Source organism: Eublepharis macularius, chromosome 1 (assembly GCF_028583425.1).
Source record: "Eublepharis macularius isolate TG4126 chromosome 1, MPM_Emac_v1.0, whole genome shotgun sequence".
NCBI lineage: Eukaryota > Metazoa > Chordata > Lepidosauria > Squamata > Eublepharidae > Eublepharis > Eublepharis macularius.
In genome coordinates this window covers 145,344,574-145,362,438 of record NC_072790.1, presented here as the reverse complement: position 1 = coordinate 145,362,438, position 17,865 = coordinate 145,344,574, and the positions used below count along the sequence as shown (strand labels likewise).

Below are 17,865 nucleotides of genomic sequence, written 5' to 3'. Positions count from 1 at the left end.
ATCTGAGCTCTATGTGAAGACTGATTTCTAATGAAATATCTGCGTGGTCACTCTGTTCATTGCCACAGTTCCTTCTTACTATTCCTTTTCTGTAGTTGCCCCCAAGCTTTGGAACAACCTCCACAAGGACAGAAAGCCCCTTCTCTATATTGGGTTAGCAGGTTAGGAAGCACTCTAAACTGGGCAAATCTGTTTCAGTGTAAGTTTGGCGCACTGAGGCAGCGATTTCTAACGTTACCCAGTATACCAATGGGAACTGAACTGGTGACAAATGACCAGGAATGTGATTGGGATCATGGTCAACGCCATATGGTGAAAAGTGGTAAAAAGGGCAAATTCTATGCTAGGGATTATTTGGAAAAGAAATGAAAACAAATTGGCTGGTACTGTAATGTCCTTGTATAGATCTATAGAGCAGTTGCCTCTGGAATACACTGTAAACTTCTATTTCTTTCATCTCAAAAAGGATATTATAGTTCTGGAAAAGATATAGAGGACAATCAAACTGGTAAGAGGTTAGACAATCTTGTCTATGAAGACTTTGGAAATTTGAGAGAAAAGGAGATCAACATTTCAGTTTATAGAAATGATGTTTAAAGGGGGACATGGTAGAGATTATGCCTAGAGTAGAGAATGTGAAGACATGGACAGACACTCACAGAAGTTGAGGGGCAGTATGTTCAGGACAGACAAGAGGAAATACTTCACCAGGGAATGAGTGAATTTCCTGTGGAACTCACTGCTACATGATTTAGTAGGGGACCACTAGTTTACATGGCTTTAAAGAGGATAAGACAAATTCATGGATGACACCACTGACCAGGGTAGATAAAAATCAATGATTTAAAAAAAATTAATTAATTTAAATCAGATTATTTTGATTTAAATCGGATTTTTTAAATAAAATATTTTTGAGGAACGATTTATCTAAAGATTGTTTTCTATTTAAGATACATCATAGTCCAAGATCATCATGAAATAAGGATTTTTAATTATGCAGCATGAGACTGTATATTCATACAATGTTTACATTTTTTGGTAAATGAATTCCATTAATCCATTCCCAATGTCATGCTCTTCCAGAGGTTTCTGTAAGATTATTGGGCAATTTTTCTATCTAGAAGATATTATCACAAATGCTTGGTTTTACAGTTCTCAAAACTGTGAATTTGTGTCTGCAGTGATCACGTCTCATCTTCACAGCAAAAAGGTTAAAAAATAAACATACACAGTTGAGAAAAAAACCTTAATCTCATTGTTCCTTTGCAAATCGTTGTACACAGAACCAACCCCTTACCTTTTAAGTGCTTAAGTTTCAAAAAAGTCAATGAATAGAAGATTGTTGGGAGTAGAATACATCTGCACAAGAAGCTAAGTGTGAGGAGTCTTTATGTAGAAAACCATGATTTAAATCTAATCTTACTGACTGGTGATTTAAATCAATTCAATTTAAATCAAATCCACCCTGCCAGTGACAACTCTGTTACCCATGATGACTTCCGTATTCAGAGACAGGAACCCACTGAATTCTGCTGTGTGGGGGGGAGGGGGGGGGAGAGGCAACAAAACGGGAAGGTTCCCTGTAGCCTTTCTTGTAGGCATCAGGATGCCATTGTGCGCAACAAGATGCACGGTTACCAAACTCCAGGTGGGACCTGGAGATCCCCAGACTACAGAGATTAGTTCCCCTGAATAAAATGGCATCTTTGGAGGGTGGCCTCTATGGAATTATACCCCACTGAGGTCCCTCTTATGATGTTTTGCATGTAAATAAGTTTGAATACTTTATTTCTACTGGTTAATGTGAGGTTTTAATATATTTGTTACTGTGGGTTTAAATACAGACCTCTGAGGAAAGAAGAAGTGGGGATGGATGGAGTGTGATATGATTGGACAGTAGCTGTACCCTGGGGGGAAAGGAATTGCAGTTTTTAGAGAAAGTGCTGAGGGAAAATATTCATTCTGGCTGAATCAAACGAACTGTGCGGAGCCTGAGCTGTCTGTGTGTATCTTAGAGAAAGTTTTTATTCTGGCTAAGTCAGGCAAATTGTGTGGAAGGCTGAAAGGGTCTCATTCTATCTTTGTCAGGCAAGCTGTGATGAAAAGTCTGAATGAATCTATGTTTGTGTGGATAAGAGGAGTGTTTGTTCTGTTAGTGAAGTTCTGTGTGGAAAATAAGGCTTTGTGACTGGGTATGTAAAGATATAACTCTTTTTGAAACCATCAAGCTTAAGAGTTATTCTGAAACCAATATGCTTATCAATACTCTGCAAGCATCACACTTACGTACTTATAAATAAATTCTACTTTTATTTAAGCAAAAAGATCCTTTTTTTACCTCACGACCACCCTCACATGCTGACCATTCTATTAAATTACTATTTATAACAAGCCTTCCTATAATTCCAGTTAAACAAAAGAGATCTAAGGTAAATAGCCTTTAGTGGCAGCAAAAAACTTTTGAGGGAGTCAGGGAGACAGCAATACATAGATCACACAAACACAGGCAGTGTTAGCAGTAGGGTTCAAACCTCAAAGGGAAGGTGTTCTTGAAGTATAAGCCTGGGTAAAATAGAGAACACTTGAAGCTCTCTGTGTGTGGAAATATAAGGAGGGTTGGTTATTCCCTCTAAGCTTTGCAGTGTTGTGAGATAAAAATCTACTTTGTGAGCCAAAAAAACAGGTTTTACTTACCATAACTGTTGTTCATCTAGGTCTTCCGTGCAGGCACACATGGGACTGCGCACGCGCAGGCCTGCCGATACCGGAGATTTCTATAGCTCTAAACCACTAGGGGGCGCTCCAGCCTCCAAGCGCGCAAGCGCGGCCGCTTTCCCGCCGAAACGGCTCCTAGGAGGCGGAGCGCCCCTCACATACCCTCAGTTCCTCTTTCGCCGCCCCCTGCAAGGTAAGTACCAAGAGAGTTAGCGGGGAAGGAGGGAGGCCATGTGTGCCTGCACGGAAGACCTAGATGAACAACAGTTATGGTAAGTAAAACCTGTTTTTCATCTACGGTCTTCCTGTGCAGTCCCACATGGGAAGATTACAAAGCTTAATACCTGGGTGGAGGTGACGCCAAAGCATCACACAAAGATGGACTGGAGAACCGCTGTGCCCACCGCTGTCTCCTTTCTATCCAGGATGTCCAGCGCATAATGTTTCACAAAGGTATCCGCCGAGGCCCACGTTGCCGCTCTACAGATGTCGTGAAGAGGAACACCTCTGAGCAGAGCCGCAGACGACGCCTGGGACCTGGTGGAATGGGCACGCACTTCTAAAGGGCAAGGTAAGTTAGCAGTAGAATAACAAGTCAAAATAGTCTGGACCACCCATCTCGAGATGGTCTGGGACGTAGCTCGTTTCCCCTTATTCTGTCCCGCAAAACAAACAAATAAGTTAGAATCAAGCCTAAAAGACTTAACCCTATCTAAATAAAACAGAATGGCCCTGCGGACGTCCAGGGAATGAAGAGCCTTCTCTGCCTCTGAGGTCTGAACTGGAAAGAAAACTGGCAGTATCAGTTCCTGGGACAGATGAAAACGAGACACCACCTTAGGTAAGAACTCAACTTTGGTACGAAGGACAACCTTCTCAGGGTGTAGCTTCAAATAAGGCGGTTCACAAGATAAAGCCGCCTACTCTCCCACTCTTCTAGCCGAGGTGGCCGCAACTAAAAAGGCTACCTTCATGGATAAAAAACGTAACGGGCAAGAGGCCAACGGCTCGAACGGTTTAGACATCAGACGAGCCAAAACTAAGGGCAATGACCACTGTGGAATCAGAGCCTGAATAGGGGGAAACAGATTATTCAATCCCCGTAAAAACAAACGTGCAGAATAGTGGGAAAACACAGACTTCTTGTCAATAGGAGGATGAAAGGTGGAAATAGTCGCCAAATAAACCTTAACTGAACTATTAGACAGGCCTTTCTGTTTAACCTCCCACAAAAATTCCAAAATCTCAGAGAGGGGAGCCAAAAAAGGGTCCAAGGCCCGCTGTTGACACCAGGCCGAAAATTTGTCCCACTTCAAAGCATAGGACTGTCTCGTAGACAAACGTCTAGCGTTAAGTAAGACGTGCGTTACTGCTGAAGAAAAGGCACTCCCGGTCTGATCAGCCACGCCGTCAGTTTGAGTTTCCCGATGTTGTGGTGAAACGCCCCCTCGCAGGACAGAAGGTCTGGAACCACCGGGAGACTGATCGACTGATTCTGCAGACTCAGGAGGGAGTGAAACCAGGGTTGCCTCGGCCAAAACGGAGCCACCAGGATGACTGTCGCCCTGTCCCTCTGGATCTTGCTGAGGACCCTGGCCAGAAGCGGGAATGGGGGAAAGGCATAACACAGGGGACCCGACCAACCTAGTTGAAATGCGTCCCCATGTGATCCTAGGCCTACGCCTCCCCTGGAGCAAAAATCTGGGGCCTTGCGATTCTCCACTGTCGCAAACAGATCCAGCTCCGGAGTCCCCCACCTGGAAAAAATCGGAGCAAGGTACTTGTCCTGAAGGGACCACTCGTGGTTGTCCCCTTGGATCCTGCTCAAGCGATCCGCCATAGAGTTCTCTACCCCTGGGATGTGAACAGCATGTAACCATACAGCGTGGTCTATAGCCCACTGCCAAAGCCTCATTGCTTCGGTGCATAGTGCCACAGACGCCGTGCCCCCTTGCTTGTTGACATAGAACATCGCCGTCGTGTTGTCTGTCAGGACCTGGACGGACTTGTTCTGGACCGCACCTGAAAAGGAGATCAGAGCATAAAAGATTGCCCTCAATTCAAGAACATTAATGTGCTCCACACGTTCTGACTCAGACCATAACCCATGAGCATAAGCCCCCTCACAGTGAGCTCCCCAACCAAATAAAGAGGCATCTGTCGTGACAGATAAATGGGTTTGGCGATGCCCGAACTCCACTCCTTCAAACAGGTTAGAATCCTCCAACCACCAGTCCAAAGAAGACACCACCCGCCTAGGGACTGATAATCTTCTATTCTGGGAATCACTGCCCGGGGAAAAAACTGAATTGAACCATAGTTGGAGAGGTCGCATAAACAGTCTGGCTAAAGGGACCACTGCAGTCATAGAAGCCATGCAACCTAACAGAGTCTGAATAAACTTAGCAGACTGAAAACGACACCCCTTAAGGGTAGACATGAGCCTCTTAATCTTCGAGGCGCGCTCTGCAGGCAAGAAACCTGCATTACGCACGCCATCCAAAATCACCCCTATGAACTGAATGGAGCGCACAGGATTCAGTTTAGACTTTTTTTGATTAACAAAAAGACCCAAACGGAGACATAAGTCCAGAGTGAGAGACACCTGATTGGATACATCAGCCTCCGACTGGCCCACTAGAAGCCAGTCATCCAGGTACGGAAAAATGCAACAGCCCAGAAGGCGCAGGTGGGCCACTACCACTGCCATACATTTAGTGAATACTCTGGGGGCAGTGGCTAAACCAAAGGGCAAGACCCTGTATTGGAAAACACGATGGCCATAGGTAAAACGTAAAAATTTTCTATGGTCAGGGAAAATAGAAATATGAAAATAAGCGTCCTTTAAATCCAGGACTGCAAACCAAGAAAACAGGGGCAGCAAGGTCAAAACCATCTGCAATGTGACCATCTTAAATTTCCGGATTCGAATAAATTTGTTCAGGCCCCTAAGGTCCAGGATAGGCCTAAGCCCCCCGTCCTTCTTTTCTACCAGGAACAGGTTGGAGTAGAAGCCCAACCCAGCCGACTCAGCAGGAAGCTCCTCTATCGCTCCTTTCTGTAAAAGAGCTGAGAGTTCTCCCAGGATTTCTGACCGCGGAACATCCGAAGAAAAAACAGGGAGACACAAGTAGGGTAAATCAACAAATTCAACTTTATAACCAAACTGAATTATGGAAAGAACCCAAACATCAGAACAAATCAAACTCCAGGAACTCCAGAAAGCGCTAAGCCTGTCCCCAAAAAAGGGATCAGGTCCCTGTGATTGTCAGAATTGTTTTTGCGATTGGCTCTGATCTTTAGCTTGATGTTGCTGAGAGCCAGGCTTAGGACGTTGGCCCTGCCTCCATCTAGGAAAGGCAGACTGCGGGCTCTGGTAGGGTTGATGTGGTTGGTACGCATACCCCTGATAGGGTTGATAATGATGTTGTCTGCCACGCTGGAAAGAACGGTAATACGGACGAGAGGATTGCTGCGAAGCCTGATGTAACACCCCATACGAACGAGCCGTCAGGCTGTCGGTTCTCTTCTTTGACAGATATTCATCAGTCTTGTCCGAAAACAGCGTGGTGCCTTCGAACGGCAAATCCTCCACCTTGTTCCTCGTCTCAGCAGGGAGGGCAGTTGTACGAAGCCAAGCATATCTGCGCAAGACCACAGACGAGAGAAGGGATCTGGCAGCCGTGTCCGCCATACTCCTGCCAGCATTGATCTGATGCCTGGACAGACGGACGGCCTCCTCTTGTATGACCCTAAGGAGAGTACGCTGTTCCTCAGGAATCTTAGGAAGGAAGGAAGCCACCTTCTTCCACAAAAACAATTGGTATGCCGCCATCATGGCTGCATAATTAGCAACCTTAATGCCAAACGTGGCAGAGGTATACAGCTTCCTACCCATGCTGTCAATCTTTCTGCTGTCTTTGTCAGCTGGAGCTGAAGAGGAACCCTGGCGAGAACGAGCCTGCATTTCCTCCGTTACAAGTGATGACGGGGGCGGATGTACTGCAAGGAAGGAATGCACATCATCCTTGGTTTTATAAAGGCTCTCCACTTTTCTGTTGGTAGCCGTAGCCGACGCCGGTCTCGACTGAAGTTTTTTCCACATGTCAGCAAACCCTTCAATAAGGGGAAAAGCAATTGAGGGAGTAGACCCCGAATAAATATGCTGTAGAATCTTGTCAGTAAATTTGGACTCAGTCGACGTGACCTCCAAATCCAGAGCCTTGGCCATTCTCTGAAGAAGCTCATTGTAGGCCCGGAAATCATCGGTAGGGGAAGCCTCCTCCGAGGGCCCAATTTCTCTCTCAGGAGAGTCCGACAACGGAGATCCGCTGTACCGAGCTCGGCTCCGAGGAGACACCACCTCCGACGGACGGGGTGTTCTATCCCGAACATCATAGGAACCAGCCCTGGGAGACGGTGACAGAGAGACCCCCCGATAACGTCGTTCCGAGAAGTATGAGCCTTCTCTACTATAATAGCGGGTACCTGGGTCGTCCCGACCCCGACTACCTCTAGACCGGCTCCGATAAGAACAGTGGGAACTCCGGTCGTAGGAGCGGGGCTGTCGACTCCTCGTGGAACGAACCGAGCCCGACTCATATGACGTCGATTGAGGCCGACCTGATGGCGTAGGGGGCTTGTCGATCGGAACCACATCCACCTCTTGGATCGTCTCCGGCGGAGGAGACTTGGATGGAGGGCGGCCAGTGGACTCGTCGCGGCCCTCCGACGGGGCTGGAGTAGGACCGGTCGGAACCGAGGGTGAAGAGGTAAGTAGGGTCTCCAACACTGCCTTATCATGTTTGCTGGAGTGTTTACGCTTCTTCTTTTTCTTTTCAGAATCGGTTCGAGCAGTTGACTTCGAAGTCGGATCCGAAGCCTTCGGATCCGATATCTCCCGGGGTGCCGGTGGGGTCGCCCTCGGACCCGAGGGAGTCCTGTCACCACGGACCTCACGGCTAGGTGGAGTACGGGCCGTCGACGAAGTTGAAGGAGGTCGACTCCGAACGGTTCTCGGAACCGAAGCTGTCGGATCCGACGAACTCCGAACCGGGGCCGAACGACTCGGGGACGGATTGGAACGCGGCCTGGCACCCGAAGTCTCAGAAAGAGGACGGGAAGGTGCAGCCGGCGCAGAAGAGGACTTCGGTGGAGGGTCTTCTACCGACATTGCACGCTGCCAAAAGGAGGCATGCAAGTGATCCGCCCGCTCGGCCCGAGCCTTGGAGGTAAATGCGCGGCAATGTTTACACGCCTGAACATTGTGCGTTTCTCCAAGGCAGTAGAGACAAATAGAATGGCCATCCGACCTTGTCATTTTGCGGTTACAGGTCTCACAACGCTTGAACAAGGCCGTCTCAGCCATCGCGACGAAGGAAGAGCAAGAACCTCAACGATCGGCGGCGAAAGAGAAACTGAGGGTATGTGAGGGGCGCTCCGCCTCCTAGGAGCCGTTTCGGCGGGAAAGCGGCAGCGCTTGCGCGCTTGGAGGCTGGAGCGCCCCCTAGTGGTTTAGAGCTATAGAAATCTCCGGTATCGGCAGGCCTGCGCGTGCGCAGTCCCATGTGGGACTGCACAGGAAGACCGTAGATGAACAACAACTTTCATTAAAATTTTGAGTGCACCTCCTTTTTAAAAAAAATTACAATCAAATTGTTTTGATCATAATCAAAACAATTTAACAATAAAAGCCATTAGGTGAAAGGGCCACAAAAATCAGAGTATGCTTCTGTATAAAAATGGATATGTCCATGCTGATTACAAAGGGGCAATTGTATTAGTCTGTTGCTACAAAATAAAGCAGACACGCAATGGCACTTTAAAGACTAGTACATTTATTTCAAGATGAGCTTTTGTGAGTCAATGCTTACTTCTTCAGCCTCCTTTCTGCACCAAGGCCAAGTTAAATGATGCCTTCATCATGGTGGCGGCTGAGGCGCTACCTCCTCTCCTCCGCTCTCTGGGGCTGAGGGGATCCTAGCGATTTCAGGCTGCATGGGTCAGGCCAGACCCGATCACTCAGCTCTGCTCTGTTCCCCAGCTAGAGAGCCAGCAGTGGCTGGAGGTGCTTTCTGGCACCACCCTGGGGGCCAAACCAGCCACAGCCAGGAAGGGAGAAGTGGGATGAGGCTCCATCCCTATAGGGCCCACTTCCAGATGCTGGCTGACTGGGAGGGCGGGGCTGCCTGAGGGTTAGTATCTGTGAGCTACATCTGAGAAGCTGTGAGCGGAGGAGTCAGAATCTGTGAGCGATTGCTCACGTGCTCACATTAGCGGGAACACTGGTTATGACCAGTGCCCTCCCAAGGTAAAAGTTTAAGGTAACAAGGAGGAGCTGAATTAAAGGTCCAGTACATTTCCCTTCCCCAGACCCTGCCTTCCTCAGGCTCTACCCTCCAAATATCCAGGAATTTTTCAACCTGGAATTGGCAATCCTAACATCAGTCTGACCCAGCATAGCTGTTCCTGTGTTCTTATTTCTTCTAATTAGACCATTGCCACCGCCACCTTAATGTGGTATGAGGTTGTTGCTAAGACAAGGAACTATAATTTAATTTTAATTTAATTTATTGTATTTATATTCCGCCCTCCCCCTTTCGCAGGCTCAGGGCAGATAACAGAATACAAATATACACATCATTAAAAACACCTTAAAAACACAATAATCTCATCTACATCTATTACATATAAATAATTAAAAAAAATTTTTTTTAAAGCAGCACATAGCAGAAGTTTAGTGTATCACACAGTGGTGTTACCAGAGCTAATCCATACCGTAATAATAAGTGTGGCAGCAGCATCTGCGTTCACATGGGGGAATAGTTTAACCCCCCCTCCACGGGGGAGGGGGCACTACCCGGCGTCAGCCATATGCCTGGCGCAATTGCTCCGTCTTACAGGCCTGGCAAAATGCAAGCAAATCTTGCTGGGCCCTAGTCTCGCAATGCAGAGCATTCCACTAGGCTGGGGCCAGGACCGAAAAGGCCCTGGCCCTGGTCGACGCCAGGCAGGCCTCTCTAGGGCCAGGGACATTTAGAAGATATTTTCCACTAGATCGAAGAGTCCTCTGGGGCTCATACGGTGAGAGACGGTCCTGCAGATACGTCGGTCCTAGTCCGCATAGGGCTTTATAGGTTAACACCAAAACCTTGAACCTGATTCAGTACTCCACTGGCAGCCAATGCAGCTGGCATAGCACCGGCGTAATGTGCTCCCACACCGGTGCTCTAGTAATGACCCACGCCGCTGCATTCTGTACCAGCTGTAACTGCCGAATCAGGCCCATGGGAAGCCCAGCGTAAAGCGTGTTACAGTAATCCAGCCTAGAGGTGACCATTGCTTAGACCACTGTACTCAAGTCACGGGGAGATAAATAAGGGGCAAGCTGCCTGGCCTGCCGAAGATGATAAAAGGAGGACCTGGCAACTGCCTTGATCTGGTCCTCCATCTTCAGCGAGGAGTCCAGAATCACCCCCAGGCTCCTAACTCTCGGGGCCAATGTAAGTGGTGCCCCATCAAGTTTAGGAAGCCAGGGTCCCGAAGCCATCTCCCCACGACTCACATACAGGATCTCCGTCTTCGTGGGATTCAATTTCAGCCGACTTTGTCTCAACCAACCAGCCACAGCCTCAAAAACACGCTCTAGGACATCAGGGGTCGATCCAGGCCACCCGTCCAACAACAGATAAAGCTGGGGGTCATCCGCGTATTGATGACACCCAAGCCCGAAACTCCGCACCAACCGGGTGAGGGGGCGCATATAGATATTAAATAATAATAGAGAGAGTATCGCCCCCTGTGGCACACCACATACCAGCGGCCTACGAGATGACTCTCTCCCCAAGCGCCACCCTCTGTCCCCGATCATGGAGAAAGGAGACCAGCCACTGTAGAGCCACTATAACACCGGTTTAATGATTTTGGTTGGCAAGAAAACTCAGATCTGTGCTATTGTAACTTATCTTTTCTGCTTGCTGAGTCTCCATAAAAACAAACAAATGTACAAACAAACAAAAGCCTGGCAAGGTTTTCAAAATTTCTGTTCTCCTTTACCAGACCCAGCTAGATGAGAGACTGGGGGATCCACAACTAAGCTTTATTTCTAAAAAGGACCTACCTGAGCCAAAGCTTAAGGTTTAACTTCTCTGCTATCAAAGACGTGCCTGCTGTTTATGAAAAATGTAAAATGACAGATTATATGTCTGAAGCAGGTACATGCATTGGCAGCCCTCTATACTTTTAGCCTGACTGGAGATAGGAAAGTGAACGTACTACTTAATAATGTAAGATAGAAGATGGTAGTATCCAGGTACCACAGCAATATAATGCACAGTTTGGGAACCTAACTTAAATCCCTGCCTTGCTAGAAAAAAACAAAAACGAATCTTGTGGCACATTAAGACAGATTCACTACAGCATTAGCTTTCGTAGGCTTATGACCTAATAAAGTCATCCATGCTACTAGGGGATCCATTCACTTGCTCATCTTCAGAGGCATATGCAGCCATCTCTCAAAAGTATTCTTCTGCTGTCTACATAAGACAAACAGGTTAATGTCTACACAAATAAGTAATGAGATACTAGGCTGAAAGACTGGATTCCCCTGTGCATATCATGGCTTTTAATTCTACAACTTGAAAAGTATATGCACATTCAAGTACATTTGTTTTTACCACATCAGAGCAACATGGCTATCCTTCTAGAAACTGTCTCACTGGAGATGTAATGACTTCGGGAAAATCACAATTTCTTGGCTTCAGCTGGTGATCTATAAAATACTCAGTTTTAGTGTTTCAGCTGTTACGGTCACAGCAACCAGCTCATCTATAAAATGTAAAGAATAGTAATCTGTTTTAAAAGGTTTTTATTATAATAAAGAAATGTTACTTCTCATAGCCTTGGTGATTGTTCACATTATAAATGAATCATAAAAGGCATCACCAGGTTTCTCCATCAATATGCCTCGCTTGGAACAACTTGGGTCAGCATATACAGCTAAAAGTTTGGTTTTTTTTAAAGTACTCTGAGAAAGCTGAACTATCGAACATGGAAAATTCTGTACTGAAAGTGCAGATCACTGCATTTACAGAAAAGAAATCCAAAACCAACAGCAAATAACATTCTTAGGATTTACTAAAACATTGCGGAGTGGTGAAAAGGGTGGGGAAGCCTAAAGTGTATCAAATTTTAGCTGGTCTTAATAAAGTATTCTCCTGCCGTTGCTTCTATTGCCACTTCACCATCCCACATTTATGAAACATTGTACATAGCAACACTCTTCATTAAACAAATGCTGCTTTGCTTCCGGCTTTCAGCTGTTCTTCTACAGAAAATCCATTTTACCTTTTCAAGTGCGGCTTGCAATTGTGACATATCTTAGACCATTACTGCATGAGTCCTAAGTACCGGTCTCTGAAACCTGATTGCACAACACAGTCTGATAATAAATCTCTGTAGCATATTCATTTGGCATCTACTTATCTCTTGAGTTGAGCAATGCTGCTATTTGGCAATGTATCAGTAATCATGCCACACTGCTGAACCACCTCTTTGAGCCAATTCACAACTAGTTTCCTAATAGAGAGAAGAAAGCCTTCATGAGGGAACAAACAATTCCATCCTTAAATAGTTCTTTAGCCACCTGAATCTGAAAAATTTCCTCCTGCCAATACATACACACCCAGTTTTTTAGAACACTGGATGGGTCAGGAGGACTCATAATTGGACTACACCTGTAGCATTTTTTGTTTTTGTTTTAAAACAAGGAAGAAGAATGAAGAAAAATAACGAAGAAAGGAACAGTGGGAGAAGAATGCAGAAAAGTATGAAAACAGAATGAGAAAGTATAGGCATGCCAAGGGCAGAAAGTGAAGAAAAAAATGGAGAGAAAGTATAGATAAATGTTAAAACATTAAAAAGTGTGTATCCCATGTTGCAAGCTGAAGGTGGCTCCTGATTACAAAATCTCCTTTAACAGAAGCATTAGACACTGGCACAAGTTGAAAGTTTCACTGGAACTAGAACTCCTAAACACAAATATTTCGAATAATAGCTCAGAAGCTAGTAATGGTTTAGAGGACCTTTGCAGGTTATAAAGTTATTGACACAAAGATAATGCAGGAATAGAGCTATCAAAATCACATTCATTTTTCCATTTTCCACAGTCAAAACAATCACTTAAATTATATGCAAAAATTTCAGAAAGTAAAACTTTCATCATGCTTTGTATCAAATATGGACCTCGCTGGTGTATCTAAAAACAAATGCCCCTTTTTAATAATCATAGAAAAATAATTTCACTGGCCTAGGATAAATAACCTAGTTTCAATTTAACTATTAAATAACAAGCTATCTCTAAAAATCTCCCCTTCGAGTATGCTATGAGCTCTCAGGGGCTTTCCTTTTAACTAAATCTAGACTGCTCTGTGCTCCTAAAGCATACTCAAAAGATTGTTTTGTGGGGAGGGGAGGGCATAGTCTTTTTTTGTAAGTTACTTTACAAAGCTATAGTTTTCTGGGGAGTCCCCCATGTTTGTAGACCTCTACTTGGTTTGTGGTTTGCCTTGCTGACCAGCTTTTCTCAGCCACACAGGGTTCACCCAGTTTAATGGGAGGAAGGCGAAGAGGAAACCAGCAGTAGTGAACTGGCGGCTGCTGTAAGGCAATTGGAAGACGAAACTGCTCCCTCTGCTCCCTCGGAGAATTTTGGAAATTTGGGGTGGAGCAGGGCTGGGAGCTCCGGAGAGGCCGTAGGAGGCTGCTGGCCTCTCTTCTTCGCATAACAAACAGAATTACAGCTGTAACCTGCTGAGCCTTGAAATAGGTGGTGAAACCCTGGAGTTATCAGCCCAAAGACCTAAATCACTGATAGTAGAGTAGGGCTTGAGAAATCTAGAGTTAGTTGATTATATTATTGTGCCCTAGAATTGGAAGATTGTAACTACTGTACCACCCTGTTTAGCTGTGGTTTAAAGTAAAAAAAAAAGGGGGGGGGGTTAAGATATCAACCTGAGTAAATCAAAACTGCTGGTTGTAATTGAAGTTAATGTGGTGTTATATTAGATTGAGGGGGGGGGTGAGGTATTGCCGAGGTTAGTTAAACTAAAATTGAATGAATGGTTTCGAACTGACTAAATTGGGGGACATATTACTACACCACATGATCTACTGTGGCCTTAATATAGTAACATATTCTCTAACCTCTGGACAAAAGGGTTGTTAGCTTGAAGGTTGAATTTGGTTATGCTACCCTGTTAGTGCGGCCTAAAAAAGGAAATCGTTCCCTGAAACTATTAAAAAAGAAAGAAAAGTTTTCCTAGACTGCTGCAAATTGGAGCTTTAAAAGTTGATGAGTGGAGGGGAGCTAAACTACATGGTTAGGGTTATGCTACTAGGGATTGTGTTCAAATACATTGACTCAAGAGTAAATTGTATTTGATAGGAATGTTTCATAAGGTCTGAGATGTGCATATGGCTAGGTTTTTGCTATATGATATATGGTTATATCAGTGTTATAGGTTACTGCTGTGTGGACTGGCATTGAGCTTGTCCTCTGCTGCTGGTTAAAACGAGAAGTGAACTGGATAGTGGTGGGCATAGGGAGGGGGGCCAGTATGGAGTCAGAGATTCCAGTCCTCTGGGGATATGGGAGGTATGGCGGTGGGAGCTGGTCTCGGCTGAGAAGGGCACGGAGATATGGTTTAGCTCGGTGCCCTTCTAACCTGCGTCCCATCCCGAAATACGCTGGGGATGGAGCTAGGAGAAGGAACCCCCCTTCGACGCTGATGTTGTGCAATGCCAGGTCCATAAACAACAAGACTGCTACATTGCAAGACTTTTTTGCGGTGAGCATTATGGACCTGGTATGCGTGACCGAAACCTGGGTGAGGGAGGGCGAAACGGTTGCCCTGGGAGAACTGACCCCCCCCAGGGTATTCGGTCCATCATCAGTCCCGAATAGGAGGCCGGGGGGGAGGGGTGGCAATCCTCACTCGAGAGACTTTCTCCTTCAAGCCGCTCCCCACCCCTGAGATCTCTGGCATTGAATGTGTAGGCCTGGTGTGGGGTGCCGAGGAGAGTTTGGCCATCTGTCTGGTGTACCGTCCGACTAGCGCACCAGCAGATACCCTGTTGCGCCTGCTAGAGGTGGTAGCGGGGTGGGCCTTGGAGTTCTCCAGAGTGTTGGTCTTGGGGGACTTCAACGTCCACGCTGAAGACGCCTCCTCTGCGCAGGCTGAGGACCTAGTAGCTTCCATGGCAGCACTGAGACTCCCAATTTGTATCGACCCCCACACACAGAGCGGGCCACACGCTAGATTTGATCTTCAGGATGGGCCTTGATGTGGATCTAGAGGCAATAGAACCAGTGCCATGGTCAGACCACGCAGTTTTGAGGGCTCGACTGGAGATGCCACCCCCTTCTCGCAAGGGCGGTGAGCTGATTTATGCTCGCCCGTGGAGACTTATGGATCCAATTGGTTTCCAGAATGCTCTGCGGGATCCTATGCTCCATGGCGGTTCGTTAGATGAGCTGGTGGAGGACTGGCAATGCCGGCTCTCTGAAGCCATCGATGAAATTGCTCCCCGTCGCCCTCTTTGCCCCCGTGTAAGACGGGCTCCCTGGTATACAGAGGAGCTTCGAGAAAAGAAGCGGGAGCTAAGACGGCTTGAGCGAGTGTGGCGGCGATCTCACGACAAAGAGGCAAGATCATCTTATAGGACATTTATGAAAGCCTATGAGATGGCGGTGAAGGCTGTGAAGAAGGAGTTTTATACAGCCTCCATCGCATCAGCTAGCTCACGCCCAGCAAAATTGTTCAATGTGGTTCGATCACTAGCCTCCCTCCCAGGGGGAGACTGCCAAATTCAGAATTCAGACATCAGCTGTGAGGCTTTGGGAGCTTTTTTGCTGAAAAAATTTTGTCTCTCCGCCGTGACCTGCCAGCTACAGTTGATACAGTGAAGGAACTAGAGACCCCTTGGCCGTCTTTAGGGTCAATATTTGATCAGTTCATTCCACTCTCCGGGGAAGAGATTGACAGGACCCTGCAATCTGTTAGGCCCACCACGTGCCCCCTGGACCCATGCCCATCGTGGCTGGTAAAGGCCAGTGCCGATGGTCTGCGGTCCTCATTGGAGGCCATTGTTAACACATCCTTGGGCACGGGGTTTTTCCCCGGGCCATTAAAGGAAGCCGTGGTGAGACCGCTCCTGAAAAGACCATCACTGGACCCCACTGACCTGGTCAATTATCGCCCAGTCTCGAACCTCCCGTTTCTGGGAAAGGTGATTGAGCAGGCGGCAGTGGGACAGATACAGGGTTTTCTGAATGATGTCTCGGCCCTAGATCCCTTCCAGTCCGGGTTCCGGCCAGGACATGGGACGGAGACCCTGCTGGTCGCCCTCACGGACAACCTTCGCAGACATCTGGATCGAGGTGGTTCAGCACTGCTGATATTACTGGATTCGTCAGCAGCGTTTGACACAGTCGATTACGATCTTCTGACTCACTGCCTCGCCGATGTGAGGATACGAGGGACTACCTTACAGTGGCTTGTCTCTTTTCTCCACAGTCGGGGACAGAGGGTGGCGCTTGGGGAGAAATTGTCACCCCGTCACTCATTGGTGTGGGGTCCCACAGGGGGCAATACTCTCCCCTTTACTGTTTAACATCTATATGCGCCCCCTTGCCCAGCTGGTGCAAAGTTTTGGGCTTGGGTGCCATCAATATGCAGATGACACCCAGCTGTATCTGATGATGGACGGCCGGCCCAGCTCAGCCCCAGATGTCCTGGAACATGCATTTGCAGCTGTGACTGATTGGTTGAAACAGAGTTGACTGAAACTGAACCCAACAAAGATGGAGGTCCTATACTTGAGCCATGGGGGACTGGATTCGGGATTACGGCTCCCGACCCTCGATGGGGCACAGCTTGTGCCGGTTCCAAGGGTTAAGAGCCTGGGGGTGATCCTAGATGCCTCCCTGAAAATGGAGGCACAGGTCACAGCAGTTGTCAGGTCTTCTTTTTTCCATCTGCGGCAGACCAGACAACTTGTCCCTTACCTGTCTACCTGTGACTTAACTACAGTGATCCAGGCAACGGTCATCTCTAGGTTGGATTACTGTAACGCGCTCTACGCGGGCCTACCCTTGTGCCTGACCCGAAGATTACAGCTGGTGCAAAATGCAGCGGCGCGCATCATTATGAAAGCACCAAATAGGGTGCATATTACACCAATATTGCACGAGCTGCATTGGTTGCCAGTGGAGTATCGGATCAGGTTCAAGGTTTTGGTATTGACCTATAAGGCCCTGTGTGGACTGGGGCCAGCGTATCTGAGGGACCTTCTCTCCCCGTATATTCCCCAGAGGACCCTCCGATCAGGAGAAAAGAAATTACTATCAGTCCCTGGCTCCAAGGAGGCCCGCCTGGCCTCGACTAGAGCAAGAGCTTTCTCAGTGCTGGCTCCTACCTGGTGGAACACTCTGTCTACCGAGACCAGGGCCCGGCAGGATCTACTATCTTTCCGCCGGGCCTGTAAGACAGAGTTGTTCCGCCAGGCTTATGGCTGAGGCTGGGCCTCCACTGGCTGGAGGATATAACATCTACTCCCCTCCCTATGAGAGCTGCCCACCACTGTTCTGAAGCTGCTGCCATGTTTCAATTGCACTGCTGCACTTTCTGTAATCGCCACTAAAAAAAAAAAGAAGAGTGCTGCTATTTTTAATATCTTTATGCAATGCTTTTAATGTTTTATGATAATGTTTAATGAAATATTTTAAATGTTTTTAATGCTGTTAGCCGCCCTGAGCCTGCTTGCGGGGTGGGCGGAATATAAATATGATAAAAATAAATAAATAAATAAAATAATAATATCCGATATACCAAGTGCTGAGGATTACTTTCAGATGGCTGAGATTAAACACAAAGATGGCCCATATAAGGCTGGAAAATTATATGGCTAAAACTATACTACATGAATCCCCACTCTGCCATAGAAGCTCGCTGGGTGATATTGGACCAGTCACACACAGGACTGTAGTGAGGATAAAATGGAATTAAGGAGAACAATGTAAACCACTTTGGATCCCCTCTGGGAAGAAAGGTGGGGTATAAATGAAGTCAATAAATACTACCTAAAATGCTT

At 46.9% G+C, this 17,865-nt stretch overlaps 1 protein-coding gene across 3 annotated transcripts in view; it reads right to left on the bottom strand.

The window, feature by feature from the left end:
- Positions 1-17,865, bottom strand: part of C1H1orf131 (chromosome 1 C1orf131 homolog) — a 42,845-nt gene that overhangs the window by 8,000 nt on the left and 16,980 nt on the right. The gene's annotated exons all lie outside the window — the stretch shown is intronic.